This window comes from Bison bison, unplaced genomic scaffold, assembly GCF_000754665.1.
Source record: "Bison bison bison isolate TAMUID 2011002044 unplaced genomic scaffold, Bison_UMD1.0 scf7180017864317, whole genome shotgun sequence".
In the NCBI taxonomy this organism is placed as follows: Eukaryota; Metazoa; Chordata; class Mammalia; order Artiodactyla; family Bovidae; genus Bison; species Bison bison.
This window is the reverse complement of record NW_011494889.1, coordinates 3,368,175-3,378,101: the sequence shown is the minus strand read 5'-3', so window position 1 is coordinate 3,378,101 and position 9,927 is coordinate 3,368,175.

Below are 9,927 nucleotides of genomic sequence, written 5' to 3'. Positions count from 1 at the left end.
GACGTCCCCCTCTGGGCCCCACTTCCTCTCCCATCGCCCTGCTGCTGGGCCTCGCATAGGGTGTTGTCCTTAATGAGTCTCTGCAAGACCCCCGAGCCCCTTCTCCACGTCCTGGGGTGGGTACCCTTTGTTGTGGGCTGACCACCATGTCAGGCACTGTGCAGATGGGCCCCCATGCAGTGCCGCAGGGGTGCCAACTATATCATTTTCTTTCTGGCAACATTTTGGATCATTACAAGTGTCTTTGAAAAGCAACCTTTTAATTATAGGATGAGTGCTGCCCATGGGAAGGGGCGTTTCCCAACTGCTCCAGGAACAACTTGGCAGGAGGCATTTCCAAGGGAAGCACAGAGCAACCAGGGCCTGTGGCTGTGACAGACCCGGTGTCTGTCCAGACAGGAGCCTAGGTCCAAAAGAGGGGCTCCCAGGGGAAGAGCAAGGGCCCCTGAGGCAAACGCCCCCTTGCTCACCAGTTCCCTTGCATCCAAACCTCCCCACCCCCAAGAAGTCCCTTTGGCCATAAGCCAAAGGTTGGGAGGGCTTCCCAGGTGGCGCTAGTGGTAAAGAACCCACGTGCCAATGCAGGAGACTTAAGAGACGTGGTTTCAATCCCTGGGTTGGAAAGACCCTTTGGAGGAGGGCATGGCAACCCACTCCAGTACACATCCCTGGAGAGGACAGAGGAGCCTGGCAGGCTACAGTCCATAGGGTCACACAGAGTCAAACATGACTGAAGTGTTTGAGCACTCATGCTAAGACATGAGTTGGGAAACTCATGGGAACTAAAGGTTGGGAACTAGGGTCTCTGAAGACATAGTGCCCTCCCCGTGAATCAGAATATTCTCTCCACTCCATACAAAATGGCACTGTCTTCCTGGAGCTCTGGGGCTGATGTGTTTTGACATGTGCTAACCTAGCCATCAATGGCTTTCCTGCGTGTCTCAGGCCTGCCCCCCCGCACCCGCCCCCCAACCTCTTCTCTTTGTTTTCAGAAACCAAACAGGGCCAGGCAGGCCAAAACCAGGAGGGGGGCTTCCGGGAAACATCTGGGGCGGCCGGGCAGACATGAGCTGTGACCCTGGCTCACTGAAGAACTCTGTGTGGCCTTCAGAGGCTAGCCCACTCCCAATCCCTGAGAACTCCACCTCCTGGGGTTTTCCCTGAGCTGGCTGACTCCCTGTCCTGGGAGTCGGGTGTTTATATTAATATCCCAAATGCTAATTAAGATCAAAGTGACTCTGCTGTTCACCTGGGGGATAGAAGTCTGGACAGGTGACACAGCCTCTGCCAGCCCTCCACGGACCCCAGCCTGTGAGAGCTTCTCACTGGGAACCATCAGCATCATAGTCGGCCTTGGGGGTGCGCTTGGAAACTAGTTAAAAGTGTATGATGAGAAACTTGGGAGCAACTCAGTTAACAGATGATACTCAGATGTTTCCTCAAACAAGCGTGGTAGAACCACTCCCAGTCTCCATTGTCTAGTCTCATTTACCTGCTGAGCCAGGTGCTGCGGGGGGCAGGCAGAGGGCCCAAGGGAGGCTGTTCTCTCTCCCTCTTGATGGTCCCTGAGATTTTGGAAGCCAGTGAGGTTCACCCTGCCTGTGTCCTCAGAATGCCTTCGATGTGACTGTCATAGAGTATATCTCTTGTGGCTCCATCATGATGTCCCATTCCATCAAACTTCAGTATTTTTATCCTTAATTGGCATGTCCTCACTGAAACTCTGTGGTCTCTTCTCAAGCAATTTTCCAGCAACAAAGTTTTCCTGGCTAGCCGGTAAGCAGTACTTTTTAAGCATTTGGGTTGGCACGGATCTAGGTAGCAATTTCGACCATCTGTGAGATTCCCTGACAGGTTTTCAAGATCAAGCAGATCCACAGGCTTAAACAGGCAGGTTGTACCCTGAAATGCACGTGGGGAGGGGCTGGGGTACCCATGTTTCCTCCATTCCTATAACCACTGCTCCATGTGCTTTTCATTCAAGTCAAACCATAGGGAGAACTTAGTTTTTACAGAAAAGCAAACTATTAAAAAAAAAATCAAATTGCATTCTTGTAAACACTCTTCCAACTATGCTGTTCTGAGGACAGGGTTACATTTCGGTGACTCTTTGCAAAGGTTTATGGTTTTACCAGCTGCCAGGACCTGGGTGCTTCTTGGGAGGATAAAGGCTGGCTCCAGTCCTAAGGTGCCGACGGTAAAGGCTCCACTTTGCTGCCAACTTCGACCCATCAGCCTCCTCTAAGATAAGCTTCCGGATTTTCATGTTGCAACACACTCCAAACCGCAGAGGTTATGACTTCTCTGTTTCTTCTTTCCTGAACCACCAGGCAGGGCAGCAAGCCCTGCCCACTTCCTGCTCACGTGTTGGGTCTGCAACGACCTTTTACTCCAGAATGTGAAGTCAAAAGCAAGCCCGGAACAATAGCCAGGCAACTCTGTGAGGCAGACACTCCAGCCTGGGCACCGACTCAGGATTGCCTTAACTTCAGAACAAACTGCAATTAGTTATGTAACAAATCCCAACCAGTCTCACAAACTCCAGACTTTAGGAATGCAATATGGATTAACTCTACGCTTAGGCATAAAGATGTTGATTTTCTATCTCTTGCATTTCTTTTTTTCTCCTGGGGGTGTAGCTGAGGCTCCCAGGGGAGCTGTAAGAGAAGGAACTTCTGATAGGAGCAGACAAGGAGAGTTTGAAGGCTGGATTTTGTGACATCAAATAGCCCTGCAGGGGGCTGGGTGTTTGTTGTTACAGAGAGCACAGCCTGAAAAGACAGCTGCGCCAAACAGCAGGCAACTGATTGGGTGTGTTCAGCGCACTGTGCACAGCCCTTTTTGTTGTTTAGCTGCTAAGTTGTGTCTTACTCTTTGGAGCCCCATGGACTGTAGACCTCCAGACTCCTCTGTCTATGGGATTTCCCTGGCAACAGTACTGGAGTGGGTTGCCATTTCCTTCTCCAGGGGCTCTTCCCATCTCAGGGATCAGACCTAACTTTCCTGCATTGGCAGGTGGATTCTTTATCACTGAGCCACCAAGGAAGCCCATGCACAGCTCCAGTTGCCAGCAAACAGGGCAGATAACGAGATCACATGACAAGTCCTAGCTTTCCTGGAGCCTACAGTTCATGAGCCAACACCCACACATCAAGCCACCACCCTCACTGGGTATATAATTACTGGTTTTAAGGGGTGGAACAGACTTACCACCAAGGACATCTTGTTTCCTGTCCCGAATCTCTGGAGACCAGTTGGGATTTCAGCCGCTCTTGGCTGGCCTCTCTTGGCCCCTCATAAGTCACCATGGGCTCCAAGTTAGGCAGCCTTTGTCTCTCTTCCCAGCTGTGCCACTTACTCCCTGTGTCAACCTGGCAAGCCAGTGAACCCCTTTTCCAGTTTCTTCACCTGCAATATGGGTATACCATTTCCCCCTTCACAGGATTTTTGGAAGGATTAATAGAGCTATGTGCACACAAGATGCTGGCACCTAGCAGAGTTTTAATGAGTGTTAGGTAGATCTCGTACGTATCTTTGTAGTCCCAGACATTGGCTGGCCTGTGGTGAGCTGCTGCATTTCTGTGTGCAGGACAGAGGGTGGGTCCAAGCACTGACCTAACTCCACACATTTCCTTATTCTTTTCTTGCCTCCTGTATGTCCTTTAAAGTAATCATGCCTGGATATACAACCCCCACCCCCACTGCTGAACACATGTGTGGGTGACCTTGCCCTCAGCTAGCATTCTGTCACCTTCCTCCCCTCATGCAGTAAGGGCACCGCATGCTAAGGGGCAGCACCACTGGACCGTGACTTGGGCAGACCCCGAGGGTCTGGAAACTCTCTGAGCTGGTAGGACCATGTCACTATAGCAACCACAGAGAAAATGTAGTGGCACATTCTCTTTCTCTGGTCTTCTCATTCTTTCCTGCCCTTTTTTGTTCCACGTGTGTGTGTGTGTGTTTTCATCTTTTGTTTATCCATTCAAAAAACCACGGACCCGTACCATGGCTAGGACACAAAGACTACTAAGATGATGAAACAGTGCCCATCCTCAGTTTGGAGTGAGAAGTCAGCAAACACATCATGCTGAGTGACATGTGATGGAACCAGTTATGAGTGAAGGACATGTAGCATTAAGTCTTTGTTAGCTAAGACAAGCGGAGAAGGCAATGGCACCCCACGCCAGTACTCTTGCCTGGAAAATCCCATGGATGGAGGAGCCTGGTGGGCTGTAGTCCATGGGGTCGCTAAGAGTCAGACACGACTGAGCGACTTCACTTTCACTTTTTCACTTTCATGCATTGGAGAAGGAAATGGCAACCCACTCCAGTGTTCTTGCCTGGAGAATCCCAGGGACGGGGGACCCTGGTGGGCTCCTGTCTATGGGGTCACACAGAGTCGGACACGACAGAAGTGACTTAGCAGCAGCAGCAGCAGCTAAGACAAGCCCTTCTGCTGGCTGCGCTGGGTCACATCTCCACCTGACCACCCTCCATCTCCACCTGACAGCCCTCCATTTACACCTGACAGCCCTCCATCTATACTTGACAGCCCTCCAAGGGCTCTGGCCAGTCTAGGCCGGGGACTGTCTGCAGTGCTTCCCCAAATATCTTTAAAAAAAAACATTTTATTATTTATTTACTCAGTTAATTTTTGGCTACACTGAGCCTTCATGGCTGCAAGAGGGCTTTCTCTAGTGCAGCGAGAGGGGGCCGTTCTCTAGTTGCGGTGCATGGACTTCTCACTGCAGTGCCTTCTCTAGTTGCGGTGCACGGGCTTCTCACTGCAGTGCCTTCTCTAGTTGCGGTGCATGGACTTCTCACTGCAGTGCCTTCTCTAGTTGCGGTGCACGGGCTTCTCACTGCAGTGACTTCTCTTGTTGTGGGGCACAGGCTCTAGGGAGCACGGGCTTTAGTAGTTGTGGTGCACACCTACAGCTTGCCCCGAGGCAAGTGGAGTTTTCCCAGACCAGAGATCGAACCCATGTTCCCTGCACTGGCAGGCGGGTTCTTAACCACTGGACCATCAGAGAAGTCCCCAAGAGCATCTTGACAGAGCGCCCTTTCCTCCACCTTGGGACCAAGATGGAATCTTCAGGCCCTGGTCATGCTGGAGTGATTCTCATGTGATTTAAGCCTGTTTTGTTCTTCCTATTTAGAAACTTCAAACAGGCAACAAAGGGAGTCAGATATTTTTTTATTCTCTCTGAACTCTAGTGCATAACAAGTTGAAAACTTTCCAGCCCCTTTGCTTTCGGTTTCATCTGTCCATAGCGACAAGGCTCTAGAAGGGTTCCTAGACTGTGCACCACCTACCCATGCCAAGAATGGCACAGACAATCCAGACTTCTGTCTTGAAAGTGCCCCTGGCAGCCCATCCATTTCTAGCTACTTTTTAAACATCTTCTGCTCCATCCTCTTGGTTTGAGGATTATAAATTGACCTCTTCTTGGAAGAAAGAAGCAGAATTCTCCCCTGCCACAGCTGGTTGAGGCAGAGCCAGTAGAGGGAGCTCAGGGAGGTCATTAATTATTAACTAAGTGTATCCAGAATTTCTAACATTTGGCACATGGACAACAGGAGCGAACATTGAAAATAATCCAAATCTTACCGAAAAGGAGTGAAACTTGTCATGAAACACTCCTGAGCCTGTGGCCAGATGACAAAGAAAGTTCACAGTGCCATGGGCATCGATGGGCACGTGATTTTCAGGAGTGCTCAGTTGGATTGCTGAACCTGGGACGTGCCATGCCCCAGGCCAGCCCTACTCTACTAGAGGCGAGTACTTTCCTCAGTGGACACCAACCTGTGGGTAAGATCTCAAAGGCATTGGTGTGAATTCAGGGAGTATTCCTTGCAAAATCTACCTAAAGGTAGAAGACGTGGCAGCTGCTATGGAAAACTGCACAAAGGTTCCTGAAAAAATTTAACAGAATTACCATATGATCCAGTAATTTTACTTCTGGATATGTGTATGTGTGCTAAGTCGCTTCAGTCGTGTCCGACTCTTTGCGACCCCATGGACGGTAGCCCACCAGGATCCTCTGTCCCTGGGATTCTCCAGGCAAAATACTGGAGTGGGTTGCCATGCCCTCCTCCAGGGGATCTTCCTGAACCAAGGATCAAATGCATGTCTCTTAAGCCTCCTGCATTGGCAGGTGGGTTCTTTACCACTAGTACCACCTGGGAATCCCAAAACTTAAAGTAGGAAGTCGTATACGTCTATACCCAAATTCAGAGCAGAAATATTCACAATAGCCAAAAGATGGAAGCAACTCAGGAGTCCACTGATGAGTGAATGGGTAAACAAAGTTTGGTATATACATACAATGGAAAATCATTCAATCTTAAAAAGGTAACCAGTTCTGACATATGCTATAATGTGGATGAGCCTTAAGGACATTATTCTAAGTGAAATAAGCCAGTCACAAAAGGACACATACTTTGTGAATCCACTTATATGAGGTATATGCTGCTGCTAAGTCACTTCAGTCATATCTGACTCTGTGCGACCCCATAGACAGCAGCCCACCAGGCTCCCCTGTCCCTGGGATTCTCCAGGCAAGAACACTGGAGTGGGTTGCCATTTCCTTCTCCAATGCATGAAAGTGAAAAGTGAAAGTGAAGTTGCTCAGTCGTGTCTGACCCTCAGCGACTCCATGGACTGCAGCCTACCAGGCTCCTCCACCCATGGGATTTTCCAGGCAAGAGTACTGGAGTGGGGTGCCACTGCCTTCTCCAATGAGGTATATAGAATAGACAAATTTATGGAGACAGAAAGTAGAATGATGGTTATAAGGGACTGGAGAGGTGGGAAATAATTATTTAATGGAAACAGAGTTTCCATTTGGGAAGATGAAAAAAAGTTCTGGAGACTGAGAGAGTTAACTTAGGGAGGTTGATAAGGAGTCCAAGCCTAAGGCCCCTTTAAGGAGGAGGTAAACGTTCCTTCTTTTTCACATTCTTTTGCCTTAGACAACTGGGCCTTGTAGGCAGCAGTATCTTTTATTCAAGGACATACTTTTTTTGAGCTTTGGATGAATGTTATGGGAGAAGGCCTGGGTAAAACTTCCACAGCCTTGAGCTTTGGGTTAACCTGTTCCTTTTGGCTAATCTCGTGCTGATGTCATCCCTGGATGTGTGTTACAGGAAAGGGTCTGGGCGAAATTCTCACAGCCTTGAGGTATTTTTTATCTATTCTCAGCAGCTAGTCAAGAAGTATATAAGGCTTAATCTAGCGAGGTGGATACTCTCCGTCCTCCTTCTGATGTCTATGCCAGAAGCTTTTTCTGTCACTTTCACTTTAAATAAAATCTACACAAAGCACAGAGTGACTGAGACTGTCTTCGGTCCTGGAGTTAAATCTTCTTCAGAGACCATGAATACAGCAGCATCGTTCACCATAAGTTATCAAGCTGAACGGTGATGATGGGTGTACAGTAATGTGAAGGTACTTAACGCCATTGAACTGCACACTTAAAAATGGTTACGAGGAAACATTTTATGTTATATGCATTTTACCACATTAGAAAAAGGAGCAAAAAGCGGTAGTACTTATAAATATTACTGATTATTATTAGTGAGCAAAGGATTTTCAAAGTAACTGGCAGAATTTATACTTCCCTTTGGATGTAATAAGAAATAAGAATTCCCTAATTTGACTATGACTTGAGAACATTAAGAAGGGCATCCCATTAAATTCATGCTCGGCACTCTGGGACTTTTTCACAGGCATATACATTGTCTAGTAGGCATATGGGAAGCAAAAGTATGTTTAAAACACAGACCATTAAGAGAAATGAACATAAAGGGATCTGAGTAGTCTGCTTTGGCCAGTGGGAGGTGATTCCCAGAAAAATGGGAGCATCTCCCCTCTGTTCAGAATGGGTGTCTTGCCCTTGATTTATGGAAAGGCCAGGAGAATGAACACAAAGAACATCACAGAAAGTAAAACAGGGAAAAGAAGAAGTGGAAATTAAAATAAAAAAGCTGTATATTTGTAGAAATGACATTTTTGATGGGTGCTGCTGCAATGCTATTTGGAAGATTAATGCTATAGGAGGGCTTCCCTTGTGGCTCAGCTGGTAAAGAGTCCACCTGCAATGTGGGAGACCTGGGTTCGAACCCTGGGTTGGAAAGATCCACTGGAGAAGGGAAAGGCTACCCACTCCAGTATTCTGGCCTGGAGAAATCCAAGGGGTCACAAAGAGTCAGACAAGACTGAATGACTTTCACTTCCACTTCCAATGCTATGGGAAGGCTTATAATCTTGTACTTTTGTTACTTTACAAATGGGATGATTCTGAATGGTCCAAGGTAAACCTTTCTTTTTTACATTACATAGTCAAAAGGTTGTATTACTGAGATTTCAGAAATCTAAGTATGTAATAACTGTACTCGTATAGGCAAAAATGGCATTTTCTTTCATAATGTGACTTACCCTGGAGAAGACTCGGAGTTCAGAGTACCATGACTTACTTTGCTACATAGAGGTGGTTGTCTCTGTGATCAGTCTTTTGTATCAAACATAAATAAGCAAAGAAATGTCTTAAGTAACTTAGTATGATGATGCATTTTTTTTCTGCCAAACTACTCATGTTAAATAATATTTAGAGTTCTTGAATGGCTATTCAGGCTGTCTCTGCACAGTTTTCAAATACATCTATGTTGCAATTACATTTCATCCATTTTTTTAATGTGGACCATTTTTAAAGTCTTTATTGAACTTGTTACAACATTACTTCTGTTTTACATTTTGATTTTTTTGGGGGGAAGGCTTGAGGCTTGTGGGATCTTAGCTCCCCTGCTGCTGCTGCTGCTGCTAAGTCACTTCAGTCGTGTCTGACTCTGTGTGACCCCATAGACGGCAGCCCACCAGGCTCCCCTGTCCCTGGGATTCTCCAGGCAAGAACACTGGAGTGGGTTGCCATTTCCTTCTCCACTTAGCTCCCTTACCAGGGATTAAACCTACACCCAACGCATTGGAAGGTGAAGTCTTAACCCCTGAACCACCAGGGAAGTCCCCTGTTTTAATAGACATAATAGTTAGATATATAATTAGTCATTTATGCAGATGTGTGTTCTGAATAAAATAATACACTATTGTACTTCAAATAGGCTTTAGTTTGTGCAATCAATAGGATGCACTTGCTTAAGTAAAATCAAGAAATTTAAAACAATTCTGAAAATCTGATTTTAAACATTCATCTCAGGTATTTTATATCATCTCCCTCAAACTTTCAAAAAAATATTTACTTATCAGTATTTATTTGGCTGTGGAGGGTGTCTAGTTGTGGTACAGGAGCTCTAGAGTGGGTGGATGGGCTTAGTTGCTCTGTGGGCATGTGGGTGGGATCTAGTTCCCCAACCAGGGATGGAACCCACATCCCCTGCATTGGAAGGCTGATTCTTACCCACAGGACTACCAGGGAAGTCCCCCTCAAACATGTTTTAAACAGATTTAATTGCGCTGGCTGTGTGCTGTGCTTAGTCGCTCAGCCATGTCCGACTCTTTGCGACCCCATAGACTGTAGCCCACCAGGCTCCTCTGTCCATGGGATTCTCCAGGCAAGAATACTGGAGTGGGTAGCCACTCCCATCTCCAGGGGATTTTTCCGACCCAGGGATCAAACCTGGGTCTCCTGCATTGCAGGAGTACAACGAGTACAGTGATACTTAGAAAAGAAAAGAAAAAAAAATTACAGGGGTAAAGTGAATCTTCTAAGACAGCCTCTAGGGGGAAAGGCATTCAGGCAAACCTGCAGAATTAGGGCATAGGAATCGAGAGTTGAGGAGGAAAGGATCAAAGGTGGAGGCGAGGGCGTTTGCATGCCAGGTGTGCTCAGAGGCGCAGTCACAAAGGTTTTGTGTCTTCAAAAGGTAGACAAAAAGCCCATGAGCTGTATTCTGATCAGCCTGGGAAGCCTC